This window comes from Pelophylax lessonae, assembly GCF_965119305.1.
Source record: "Pelophylax lessonae genome assembly, chromosome: 8".
Taxonomy (NCBI): domain Eukaryota; kingdom Metazoa; phylum Chordata; class Amphibia; order Anura; family Ranidae; genus Pelophylax; species Pelophylax lessonae.
The window spans coordinates 174476115-174490670 of NC_138775.1; the positions used below are offsets into that span (position 1 = coordinate 174476115).

General features: G+C 50.2%; 1 protein-coding gene across 1 annotated transcript in view; it reads right to left on the bottom strand.

The window, feature by feature from the left end:
• The window catches only part of LOC309562405 (RNA-binding region-containing protein 3-like), a 205646-nt gene that overhangs the window by 116045 nt on the left and 75045 nt on the right, over positions 1-14556 (bottom strand). The window lies entirely within an intron of this gene.

Genomic DNA, 14556 nt, shown 5'->3' on the forward strand with positions numbered 1-14556 from the left:
TATGGGTCATCTACAAAGAAAACTTGCCTTCTTTTGAAATTCTCTTTTTCCCCAATTCCCTCCTGGAAATAAATTCTTTTGGCAAATCATCTTCCTCATCTCCATCATCATCGTCATCATCCTTAGATACTTGAGTGGGATAGATCTTTCCAAATCCTGGCATCTCTTCACTTTCCTGTAAAACAGTCTTTGCCTCTATTTGTGGAACAGGGGCTGTGAAAAAAAAAAAAAAATTGGATTTTTTTAGATTACTACTTTCTGTAAAAAACGGAATTTTTGTAAAATCTTACCTGTAAAATTCCTTTCTCTGAGTCCTCCGACAGTCGCCGCCTCTTCATATTCGTCACATATGGGGTATTAGACTTTGCTCCGAAGGAGTAGCTAGGCAACAGAATATGTTAACAATAAAGCTTTAACATATCCCACCCTCAAGGGGTGGTCCCCTCAGTCAATACCCTCCTACTTCCTGCAACCATATCTCAGTTTTAGTGGAATAGCAGTAGAGTATACATTCAAACCCCAAAAGAGGGGCGGGGGCGGCGACTGTCGGAGGACTCAGAGAAAGGAATTTTACAGGTAAGATTTTACAAAAATTCCGTTTTCTCTTACGTCCTCCGACAGTCGCCGCCTCTTCATATTCGTCACATATGGGGACGTCCCAAAGCAGTGCAAACATGAGGGGTGGGAAACGCATCCGCGCCGAAAGGCAACGCAGTCTCCACATCAAAGAAAGGAACCTTACCAAAGGAAGGAAACCAGCTGGGCAACAGCAAAATAAGTGCTCAACAGGAGCAACAACCCAGGAAAAGACAAAAAAACCAGGGGATACAAAAAACTATCCCAACAGCCAGGAGTCCCCAACAAGGGACCCTATGGAACAGCCGCACTAAGAACCTTGCGGCCAAAGGAAGCATCCGCCGATGCCTGAACATCTACTTTGTAGAATTTTGTGAAAGTGTGTACGGTCGACCAAGTCGCCGCCTTACACACCTGGGCTACAGAAGCCCCATGACGGCAGGCCCAAGACGTACTCAGTGATCTAGTAGAGTGCGCCTTCACAGGCACAGGGGGAACCTTCCCCTGCAAGGCATAGGCCTGTTCAATGGTCTGCCTGATCCATTTGGCAATGGTAGAGGCGGAAGCCGCCATGCCCTTCCGAGGACCCTCTGGAAGAACAAACAAGGAGTCAGTCTTACGAAAAGACTCAGTCGATTTAAGGTAAACCCTTATCGCCCGAACAACATCCAGAGAGTGCAATCTCACCTCCTTCGGATGTTTAGGCTTCGTGCACAACGAAGGCAAAACAATATCCTCGTTAAGATGGAATTCCGAAACTCGTTTCGGTAGAAAAGAAGGATTAGGTCGCAAGACCACCTTATCCAAATGAACAACCAGGTACGGAGACTTGCAGGACAAAGCCGCCAGTTCCGACACTCTGCGAGCCGAAGTGATCGCCACCAAAAAGGCGACCTTTTTGGACAACATAGACAACGAGATCTCCCTGATACGTTCAAAAGGAGCACGTTGTAACACAGATAGAACTAGATTCAAGTCCCAAGGGGGCAAAGGATCCCTCCTAGGAGGAACCAGATGCCGCACACCCTGAATAAAAGTGCCAACCAAGGAGTTGGAAGCCACGGGACGTTGAAACAGAACGGCCAGCGCCGACACCTGACCCTTAATCGTAGCCAGCGCCAAACGCTGATCGACACCCGTCTGAAGGAAAGACAGCACACGGGAAACCGAGTACGTGCGGGGTGAAAACCCCCTGGACTCACACCAGGCAAAATAGGCCTTCCAAGTACGGTAATAAACCTTCCCCGAGGAAGACTTCCTCGCGTTGATCAAAGTATGAACGACCTCTGGAGAGAGACCCTTCTCCTTCAGGACCTCGGTCTCAACAGCCAGGCCGTCAAAGCCAGCGACTGTAAAGCAGGATGGTAAATCGGTCCTTGAGACAGTAGATCGTCTCGAAGAGGCAGACGCCAAGGAGCGTCGACCGCCAGATTCACGAGGTCTGAGTACCAGGACCGGCGAGGCCAGTCCGGTGCCACAAGAATCACCGTGCTGCGTTCCGAGTGCAACCTGCGAAGGAACCTGGACAGCAACTGAATCGGTGGAAACGCGTACATCAGCCTGTACTGATGCCACGGGGCCACTAACGCGTCCGACGCGTCTGCCCGAGGGTCGCGCGTCCTTGCCACGAACCTCTTCACCTTGTAGTTGAGGCGAGACGCGAACAGGTCCACATCTGGAAGACCCCACTTCGCGCACAACATCTGGAAGACAGCCGGGTGGAGAGACCATTCCCCCTGATCCAGGGTCTGGCGACTCAGATAGTCCGCCTGCCAGTTCTCCACTCCCGGAATGTGAACCGCCGTTATCGCCGGGACATGAGTCTCGGCCCAAGACAGAATGTCGGCCACTTCTCGAGCCGCTCGGGCACTCCTGGTGCCCCCTTGGTGGTTGATGTAGGCCACCGCCGTGGCATTGTCCGTCTGCACCCGAACCGGGCAGCCCTGCAGCCGGTCCGTCCAGCGATGAAGACAGAGCCTTATCGCACGCAATTCCAGAATGTTGATCGGAAGGGAAGACTCCCCCTCCGACTAGGTCCCCTGGGCGGACAGAACGCCCAGAACACCACCCCAGCCCGACAGGCTGGCATCCGTGGTGATTATCGTCCACGAGATCGGACGAAACGACTTGCCCCCGGACACCAACGGGGACTGGAGCCACCACAGAAGGTTTTCCCTGGTGCGATGACTCAACGAGATCTGAAGATCCAGAGATTGAGGTCGCCCGTCCCACCTGGACAGGATCTCCGCTTGGAGACCCCGCGTGTGAAACTGCGCGAAAGGAATCGCCTCGAAGGCCGAGACCATCAATCCCAGACATCTCATACCCGTCCGCAGAGACGAGTGTGGAACGTCCCTGAGGGACCTGACTTCCTCCTGAAGAGTCCTGAGTTTGTCTTCCGGCAGGAAGACCTTCGCCTGCACCGAGTCCAGTATCATTCCCAGATAGGGGAGACGAACCGACGGACTCAGTGTCGACTTTGGAACATTTATCGTCCAACCGAACTCCTGCAGAGTTTGCATTGTGACAGACAGGTCCTTCTCCAGACCCTGTCTGGTCGCAGACCGAACCAGAATGTCGTCCAGATACCCCAGGACAGAAATGCCCTGGGCTCTCAATAATGCCAGAACCGGTGCAAGCACCTTGGTGAAGACCCGCGGAGCCGAGGCGAGCCCAAAGGGCAACGCCACAAACTGGTAGTGATCCTCCGCAATGGCAAATCGAAGGTACTTCTGATGACCCTCGAATATGGGGATGTGAAGGTACGCATCCTTCAAATCGATGGAGGCCATGAATTCCCCCGGAACCAGGGCAGCCACCACCGAGCGCAGGGATTCCATGCGGAACTTGCGAACTCGCACAGAGCGGTTCAGAGCTTTCAAGTCCAGAATCGGACGAACCTTGCCCTCCTTCCTGGGCACGGTGAACAGATTGGAATAAAACCCCCGAAATCTGTCCCGATGAGGCACCGGAACCACCACTCCCTGAGCCCTCAGGTCCCGCACCGCCAGGTGCAGATCCCGCAGGCGCTCTGGAGACAGTTGAAGATTTGAGGGAAAAAATCTGCTCTCCGGCCGAGAGAGAAACTCGATCTTGTAACCAGATCGAACGATTTCCAGAACCCATCTGTCCCTCACACGGGCCAACCAGGGCTGAAGAAAACCGAGCAAGCGTCCCCCCACCCCAAAACTGGGTGAGGGCGCCCCTTCAGGCCGAACTGTTATGGGCCGCAGGTCCGGATTGACCGGACTTCTGTTTCCCAGACCAGGGCTTCTTCTGAGAGCCTTGGCCCTTGAACGGTTTGCCCTTGTAGTGCGGCCGAAAGGCACGAAAGGACCCCTGAGGGGGCCGAAAATGAGCATGCTTCTTCCCAGAAGCCCCCTTAGCCTTGGGGAAATGGGGCAAGAGAGTGCTCTTACCCCCGGTAATCCCCTTAATCAACACATCCAGGGACTCCCCAAAAAGGCGAGACCCATCATAAGGCAGATTGGCTAAGGTTTTACGTGAAGATTGGTCCACCGACCAACATTTCAACCAAACCAGGCGGCGAGACAACACCGCCACGCTGTGCACACGCGCGGCCAACGGAATCAGGTCCAGGTCCGCATCACACAGATACATGACACCCTGGTGGATCTGATCCACCATATCCAGGGTCGCCGCCGAGGCCGAATCGGCCACTAGGACGCGCCTAAGCATCTGCGTCCAACTTGCGATCGCCTGGGCCGCCATGAGAGAAGCAAACAGAGCCTTAAGCATAGAACCCGTAACAGAATAAGTATGACGGGCAAGAGACTCCAGTCTCCTATCCGTGGCATCACGGAAAACAGGGGATCCCTCTGCAGGGATCGCAGTGGCTTTGTTCAAAACCGCAATAGCATGATCCACTGGCGGAGGCACACACCACCGTTCATCAGTGGCAGGCGAGAAAGGATAACGCAGCTTAAATTTACTTGGTACCGCAAAAGGCTTGCGCAAATCGCGCCATTGGTCCTTAACAGCGCGCTGAAAATCAGCATTGCAGGGAAAAACCTGCGGCGTCCTGCGTTTTCTCTGCGTCCCATAAGCCGCCAAGGCAGCTGGGGGACACACCTCGTCCTGCAAACGTAGCGTCTGCTTAATGGAAGCAATCAACTCATCCATGATTGCAAGCTCTTCAGGCGAGCCAGGGGGAGAATTATCAACCCCCTCAACTTCAGCCTCTACCTCAGACCCCACTAGATCAAGAGAGGAGCGGGACCCCGATAGGGGGGTCCCCGCCAGAACAGCCCCATCACCTTCACCCTCAGAATCAGAGGACAGAGCAACTCTGGGCCGTTTAGTAGATTGAGCAGCCACCAGCATTTGCACCTGAGCAGCAAGGCCAGCCACAATAGTGGCTAAATCCCCCCCTGGGGGGGAAACAGCGGTCCCCTGGCTTTCCACCAATACTGTGGGAAACTTGCCCTCCTGAGAATCCATTGCCCCTGTATGCCAGACAACCAAGGGTTAACTGCCCCCTTACAGCAAGCGCGGCAAGCGCAGCCCACCGCACCACACTCAGGCACAATGAGACCCCCACAGGGAATATACAGACTGAATACAGGCAATGGAACACAGGAATAGAAGGATAAAACCTGAGGAGACTCCGCTGCTGCTGCTGCCTCGATCGGTGCTTCCAGGAGAGAGGAAGTGATGCTGCCAGGGCGCTCTATGTAAGCCTATGGAGGCTACAAGAAAATGGCCGCCGTGCATGTAAACCATGCGGCCGGAGCGGGCGCCGGTAAAATGGCGTCGTTTGGCGCCGAAATCGCCGCTCCACAGTGCATAAAATCACACACAATATTATCCCATTATATGGATACATGTTAGATCGCCGCAGCGATCGCTGTATATGCCCCAACATGCCATTAAAAACATGCCCCACAGCACACAGCTCCTCACACTGCCCAGCCTGACATACTCAGTGTCATACAGCTCCCCCCCCCCCCTTGCAGCCCACAGCATGCAGCCGAGAGATAGGGAGACAAGCAGTGTGATTAAAGGCAGGTTACACAGTCCCAGACTGAGACCCCCCCCAGACAGACAGGTCCCCACATAGATACACTTACCTCACATGGCGTGGGGAACCCGCACAGGCGAACAAGCCGCTGCACATGAGGCAGGGAGAGTCGCAATTCAAGACGCACACAATGGCGGTTCAGAAACCGCACAGCGTCCGGTGAGGTAGCCACCTCACCAATCATCCCTGCACCGAACAGGGATGGGTCGTTCACTGTGCCAGGAGCGTTACCTGGCTGAACGCTCGATGGCAGACTGGGAAGCCACTGACCCACGACCAGGGGGATCAGCCCGAGACCCAGTCCGCATGATCCTCTTCGTCCGAAGAACGAACTAATGCTGACAAAAATAACAGCTAAGTAAAGGTAGAGAGAAAACTCAAACAAAATATCAAAAAGAAGAAAGAGTCTGGGACAAAAAGTCCCAGCACAGAGAGAGCCAGCCACTCCTGACAAGCTAGACATTAAAACTGAGATATGGTTGCAGGAAGTAGGAGGGTATTGACTGAGGGGACCACCCCTTGAGGGTGGGATATGTTAAAGCTTTATTGTTAACATATTCTGTTGCCTAGCTACTCCTTCGGAGCAAAGTCTAATACCCCATATGTGACGAATATGAAGAGGCGGCGACTGTCGGAGGACGTAAGAGAAATAAACAATTCCACCAACAATAATTGCAGGTGCTATTATTATAATTTAGCAAATTACAGTACAGATAAAAAGGGACAAAGTTTAAAACATTTGTAGGCCAGTGAATGCATTATGGCAAATAGCATTAATGCAGAACTTCAGTCTCAGTCAACATTAACTAATTTTAATTATTATACTGCTAGCAGTAGTAAATTGATAGGAAGATATTTTTTTGTATTTACTTTTTTACATTTCTTCGGTTACTTTGTGGTTTCCAGGCCTAGGTAAATTATGTCATACATCCCAGGAGTCATCAGGAGGGGCTCTCTCAGCTAAGCACACCTGCATGCCTGAGCTAAGGACTGATAGATTACAGGAAGTAAATGCTACATGAATCATCTCCCCCTACTAAAGATAGCCAAAACCAGAAATGCTAGGGGGTGTTTATCAAAGTGAGTTCTCAGAAAAAGAAAGCATGGAGACACTGGTGGATGGGTTAGCTTGCTCTGAATATTAGAAATGAATCAAACAGCGTTTTTGATTTATGGTGCTCAGATGCAGTGTAGTTCTGCTTTGTGAACATGTATTACATAAATAAACACAGTCCATTGTCAATTTACAATTGCAAGAAATTGCTTGGTACAAACCTATTCATTTACAGATTTTACAGGGAATAGTGTGTTGTCAACTAACCCATACAATACATTTTTACTGCAGGGTTTACCTAAATTATCCTAATTTGGACATAAATCCTAAACTGCCTGCAAGTGCCAATAATGCTACCTTTTTTAGGTTAACGTTCATGTTACACCTTAAACATGGGTGTAACAAGAAACATGGTCCCAAAAGGTGGACTTAGCCTTTAACCTTTAAAAAGATCATTGAGAGAACTGGATCCTGGGCCCAGGCTGATCAAGGGGATTTCTTCCCAAATTGAGATTAAAGGCTAACACCCAGAACTAATCCCTACTCAGTTATTCAAATGACAGTAAACAGTGGAGGCAGAGGGGGCTTGGCTTGACACGCAGCACTGATGGCAGCTTAGAGAAATGATCTAAGTGACAGTGGTATGCCCACTTTAACATTTGCAGAAATTGGATTTTAAGAAAAACCTATCACAGTTGATGAACTTATGTTGGCAATAAAGAGTCTAAAACTGGGAAAGAGCCCTGGCCCTGATGGCTTCACGGCTCACTATTATCACATCACCCTTATTTCCAAGTCAGCTAAAAACCCTACCGATTGCGCCAGCTATAGGCCAATTTCAATGCTAAATGTGGACATAAAAATACTGGTGAAAATCTTGGCCAATAGACTGACAGAATCTATGCCCAAGCTCATTGGCCCAGAGCAGGTGGGATTTATGCCTGGACAGGAAGCTCACGATCATGTTGTGAAGGCCCTTAACCCGATTTATAGCGCTCATGAAAGATAAAATGGGATTTTTGATTTACCGTAAAATCCATTTCTCTGATGTTCATTGACTAACACAGCTCCTGATTCTTCTTAACCATTGGGTTACACTGCCCCCTACAGGAGTAGGACTCTAGGCAGGAAAAAGCCTGGCTACACCTATGGGCAGTCCCAGGGGGTGTACACCCACTCTCAGCTACAGGCACTCATTTCTGATACAAGCAAGGTCAAAAGAAAGCAAACTCCAGAGGGGTGGGTGCTGTGTCAGTCAATGAACATCAGAGAAAATGGATTTTTGTAAGATCTTACCGTAAAATCCTTTTCTCTTAAGCTCATTGACAGACGTAGTCTTCTTGATTCTCAAGAGCTGGGTTATGTTGTCTCCGCAGGAGTAGGACTAGGCAGAAAGACAAAACGTTCTGGCTCCACCTTAGGGGCAGTCCCTGAGGGTATATCCTCCCTCTCTCTGCTACAGGGAATCAGTTCTGTTTTAAAGCAGTACAGAGAATTTAACCCAACCCAACTCAATGATAGAGGGGCGGGTACTACGTCTGTCAATGAGCTTAAGAGAAAAGGATTTTACGGTAAGATCTTACAAAAATCCATTTTTCTCTATCGCTCATTGACAGACGTAGTCTTCTTGATTCTCAAGAGCTGGGACATCCAGAAGCAGTGCCACAAATGAGGGGTGGGATTGACAAAATCAAATCCAATCTAGAAGGCCCAACCGGTGCCAAACTAGAAGTTTTAAAGGCTCATTATAAACAAAGAATGAGACTAAAGAAAAATTTTCCAACGGAAAAAACCCTCGAGGTAGACCACTGGTCTCCTCAAATTGCGGCCTGCAAAACCTTGCGGCCAAACGAGGCATCAGACGATGCCATTACATCAACTTTATAATGTTTAGTAAAGGTATGCACCGACGACCAGGTAGCCGCCTTGCACACCTGGACCACTGACGCCTGATGGCGAAAGGCCCATGACGCACTAAGTGCCCGAGTGGAGTGCGCCTTAACAGGGAACGGGGGCTCCCGACCCTTAATAGAATAAGCCTGTACTACCGTCTGTCTGATCCATCTGGAAATGGTCGCGGCAGAGGCAGGCAACCCCTTTTTGGGTCCATCTGGGATCACAAAAAGTGAATCCGTCTTGCGAAACGAGTCTGTCGTTTTCAAGTATACCCTGATCGCCCGGACCACATCCAAGGAGTGTAAAGCAAACTCCCGAGGATGACTGGGCTTAGGACACAGGGAAGGTAATACAATTTCTTCATTCAGATGAAATTCTGAAACCACTTTTGGTAGGAAGGATGGATTCGGACGAAGAACCACCTTATCTCTATGAACCACCAGATATGGTGAACGACAAGATAATGCGGCCAGTTCTGACACCCTGCGTGCAGAAGTAATAGCCACCAAGAAGGCCACCTTCTGGGACAACGTGGGTAGAGGAATCTCCCTAATATCTTCAAAGGGAGGTTTCTGAAGAACCGACAACACTAAATTAAGATCCCAGGGGGGTAACGGCGCGTGCACTGGCGGAGCCAGATGTCGCACCCCCTGGATGAAGTTCCGCACCAAGGAATGAGTAGCCAAAGGCTTCTGAAAGAAGATGGCTAATGCTGAGACCTGACCCTTGATAGTACTCAAGGCCAGTTTCTGCTCAACCCCTTGTTGCAGAAAAGCCAATATTCGACTAATCGAATAAGACCGAGGACGGAACCCCAAAGGTTCACACCATGCAATGTAGGACTTCCATGTGTGATGATAAATCTTTCTGGAAGTCGCTTTCCTTGCTTCAACTAGAGTAGGAATAACTGAAGCTGACAAACCTTTGTCCTTCAGCACCTGGGTCTCAATAGCCAGGCCGTTAAAGCCAGCGATCGTAAAGCAGGATGGAAGATCGGTCCCTGAGACAGTAGATCCTCCCTGAGAGGAAGTCTCCACGGGACGTCCGCCACCAGTCTGACCATGTCGGCGTACCAAGCTCGACGAGGCCAGTCCGGCGCTACCAGGATTACTGGGATTCCTTCCTCCTCTATCCTGCGAAGAAGTCTTGGCAGTAACGCGAGAGGAGGGAAGGCATATATTAGCTGGTATTGCCCCCACGGCGATCAGTGCGTCTGCGGTTTCTGCTAGAGGATCGCGGGAGCGAGCCACGAATCTCTGAACTTTCCTGTTGAATCGTGATGCCAACAGATCCACATCCGGGGTGCCCCACCGTAGGCACAACTGGTGGAAAACGTCTGGATGGAGGGACCATTCCCCCTGATCCAGGGTCTGACGGCTGAGATAATCTGCCTGCCAATTCTCCACCCCCGGAATGAACACCGCAGAGATTGCTGGAACAAATCGTTCCGCCCAGCGAAGAATGCAAGCCACTTCTTTGGCCGCTCGGACACTCTTGGTGCCCCCCTGGTGATTGACATAAGCCACGGCCGTGGCATTGTCCGACTGGATCCGAACCGGGCTGCCCTGGAGCTGCTCGGTCCAGTGAATCAGACAAAGTCTGATCGCTCTCAGTTCCAATACATTTATCGGTAACCCGGATTCTTCCGGGGACCAAAGTCCCTGGACAGATAACTGACCGAGAATTCCTCCCCATCCGGATAGACTGGCATCCGTGGTCACTATCGTCCAATATATTGGCAGAAATGACTTTCCCTGGCTGAGCATCGGAGACCGAAGCCACCAGACCAGAGACTCTCTGGTCTGTTTGCTCAATCGGATCTGATTGTCCAGGGATTCCGGATTCCGATTCCATCTGAGAAGAATCTCTTGCTGAAGAATTCGGGTATGGGACTGGGCAAATGGAACTGCTTCGAACGAAGCCACCATCAACCCCAGAACCCTCATGCAAGTCCGAAGGGAAGACCAGCTGTTGGACAGTAACAACTGGACTGCTGATTGAATCTTTCGGAGTTTCCCTACCGGAAGAAAAACTCTTGTCCTGACTGTGTCTAGAATTAGACCCAGATATTCGAGCCTCTGGGTGGGAACCAGAAATGACTTTTGCTGGTTCACCAGCCACCCGAATTCCTGTAAAGAAATCATAGTAATTTCTATGTTTTGTAGCAAGGTCTGAGGAGACTCTGCATGAAGCAGAAGATCGTCTAGGTAACCAAGGATCGATATACCTCTTTGGCGCAGAAGTGCCAACATTGGGGCCAACACCTTTGTGAAGACCCGCGGAGCCGTGGCGAGACCGAAAGGTAACGCCACAAACTGATAGTGGTTCTCCTCTACGGAAAAGCGTAGAAACCGCTGATGTCCTGCGAAAATGGGAATGTGAAGATAGGCGTCCTTGATGTCTATGGACGCTAGAACATCCCCTGGATGCAGGAAGGCTACTACCGTGCGAATGGACTCCATTCTGAATCTTCTTATGTTGACGAAAGAATTGAGTGCTCTTAAGTCCAGAATTGGACGCACTTTGCCCTCTTTCCTGGGTATTGTAAACAGGTTTGAATAAAACCCTTGAAACCGTTCTGTCCAAGGAACGTGGACTACCACTCCTTGTTGTAGTAAATCTGTGACTGCTCTCCGCAGATCTTCTAAACGATCTGAGGATAGTCGGATATTGGAAGGGAAGAATCGCGCCGGTGGGAGAGATCGAAACTCGATCTTGTACCCTGACCTTATGACTTCACAAACCCATTTGTCCGGGATTCTGGAAAGCCATGGATCCGGGAACCGGCGAAGACGTCCCCCCACCCCAGTTATGGGTGGGGGCGCACCTTCAGGCTTTGGACGGTTTATCTTCAGGTCTGGAGGGGGCGGGCTTTTGCTTGCCCGACCAACGACCCCTGACGCCTCCTGCAGGAGCTTTGGAGGACTTCGTTTTTTCACCCGCGGGACGAAAAAACCTCTTGTGAGCAGAAAAAGAAGGCCCTCGTCTTTGACGAGTTCCTTTACCTTTAAAATTTTGCGGTAAAAAGGTGCTCTTTCCACCCGTGAGATCTTTAATGATCTCATCTAAGTTGGCTCCAAATAGACGCTCTCCTGAAAAGGGGATATTAGCCAATGCTTTTTTGGAACCTTGGTCGGCTAACCAACCTTTTAGCCACAGTGTACGCCTGAGAACCACTGCTGAGACTGATGCTCGCGCCAATAATGGAGTGGCGTCTAACGCCGCATCACACACAAACTGTAACCCCTGTATCATTTGTTCCAACAAATCTGATACCGCCTGAGGGACCTCTTCTAAGTCCCGGCGTAACCACTTGGTCCATTCAGTTACAGCCTGCGAAACCAGACCAATAGCTATTATAGGTCTGAAAGCTGATCCAATCAAGGAAAACATGGTGCGAGACATAGCTTCTATCTTGCGATCCACTGGATCTTTAAAAGACGGAGCGTCTTCTAAAGGAATAACCGTGGCTTTATTCAATCTAGCAATTCGTGAATCCACCACAGGTGGTTCTGTCCATTTCTTAATAAGGGTTTCCTCAAACGGATAACGCCTGTCAATGCGTTTAGAAATAGTAAAAGTGCGTTTTGGCAGACGCCATTCTTCTTCGATTGGATTGCCAAAACATTTGGGCAATGGAAAAACCTTCGCCACTTTGATGCGTTTTTTAGTCCCAAAAGGGATTTCAGTTTCAGCTATTTCCGATGGAATACCCTGTAACCTTAGAGTCTCTTGAACAGATACAATGAGTGCGTTTACCAACGCTTCCTCTCGGGCTATGGTGGATGCCGAAACATCCTCCTCACTGTCTGAAGAGACAGGACCCGAGACACCAATCCCAGATGAAGTACCTGCAACTGCAGAAATAGGCTCAGAGTCTGAATCCGAGGTTTCAGATAATAAGGGGTTAGGCGGGGGGTCGCTTTCTTGCGCCCTGTCCAGCCACTTCCACCCGGGACACAAAAGTTTCCATAATGGCTGACAATGATTCAATTGTCAATGGGGTGCTGGAGGAACCCGCAGACCCCTCGAGGGGATCCGGAGGAGATACATGAGTGGCAGGGTCCATGTTAATACAGGACACCTTTGCCAGCAAAACAAAAAAACTTTTTTTTTTTTTGTGTGTGTCTCCCCCTAGCGCAATAGCGCCCCTCAGAGTACCTGCTTCTCGATCCCACAGAGATAGAGAGAGAGAGGGACCCCCAAGGCTCACCAACCGATGCAGTGCAGTTTCCAACCAACTGCAGTCAGCGTCTGTCTTACACAGACTGGAAGGAGCTGTTTGCTTTTTCCCGGGTAGAAGGCGTGGCTCCGCCCCCTGTGTACGCCTTCCGGCGTTCCCAGCTCTCCACGAGGTAGCTGGGCTCACAAAACATGGCCGCCCCCATAGAAGAAACATAGGACTCCAAAAACATGGCGGCCGGCGTGACCTGAGGACATACATGCATTCGGTCTACGGCAAAATGGCGGCGGACCGCCGAAATAGTTTTCCCAGCACATCCACCTGCATCTCTGTTAAGAGGCGATATATGGATCTACAGAAGATACACTACACATAAGGTAGGATTATACCTCCTATGTCTGCTGTAATGTTACAGTCTGCTGGGTAGAGTGTTAGCTCTTAAACCAAGTCCACTTCCCACAAACACATGCTGTATTACAAGGGGGACTTGTAAGTATCAGATATATACTGACCATATATGGAGGGGCCCATAATACATACTGCCTCATAACGAGGAAAAAAGGGAACGTTTACTCACCATACCGAACCGACAGGCACCCTCTCTTCACAATACCCTCTCCACCGGGGTGGGGGTTTGTGGACCACTCCGGACGCCTCGACTCTCTGGTACCTGGCGTCCAAGCGAGACTTTTAACTCGCAAAGTCAGTCCCTTCACTGGGACTCAGTCGCGGCCGACCCAGCGCGGAGCTCTGGTCTGCACGCGCTCGTAGGCAGAAACCGGGGTGACCACTGGATCTCAACATCCAGCCCGTCGCCCGGCCCCGCATACTTACTTGAATATGTCGCGGCCGACCAAGCGCAATGCCATGGTCTGCGCGCGCTCGTAGGCCGGCTGGGGTGACCACAGGTGTCGCCCAGTCCGGCATTTTTTGCTTGAAGATCTCACAGGAAAAAAACACTGGAGAAAACTACCTAAAAAATGTCTTTTTCTTAAAGAAAAAAAAGTCTTGCCAGGACCAAAAGATCCCAGCAAGGAACTTAGGTCCTTACTCCTGACTAGACAGAAAAAAACTGATTCCCTGTAGCAGAGAGAGGGAGGATATACCCTCAGGGACTGCCCCTAAGGTGGAGCCAGAACGTTTTGTCTTTCTGCCTAGTCCTACTCCTGCGGAGACAACATAACCCAGCTCTTGAGAATCAAGAAGACTACGTCTGTCAATGAGCGATAGAGAAAATGGATTTTACAGTAAGTCCAAAATCCCATTTTCTCTTTCATTCATTGACAGACACATCTTCTGATTCTTCGGGGACGTCCTAAAGCAGTGTTAAACGTGAGGGGTGGGAAAAAAGCAGAAAGAAATTCCCAAGGCTAACTAAAGCCAACCAGATAACATTGAGCTCAACCATAAAAAAACTGGAGCTCACCTGAAAAAAACAATACAACCTCAAAGAGGACCAGGTCCCCTAAACAGCAGCCAGCAAAACCTTGCAGCAAAAAAAGCATCCGCAGATGCCAACACATCCACTTTATAAAAATTTTATAAAAGCGTGCACCGACGACCAGGTGGCTGCCTTACAAACCTGCGTCACTGAAGCTTGATAAAAGGAAGCCCAGGAGACACCAAGTGCCCTAATAGAGTGCTCCTTGACAGGGAAAGGAGGAACCTGACCCCTGATGCAATAGGTCTGAACCACCCTCTGTCTGATCCATCTGGAAATGGTTGCAGAAGAAGCAGACAACTCTTTAAGTCAAGTCTGTCCGTGAGCACAAAATAGAGAGTCTGACTTCCTAAAAGACTCCGTAG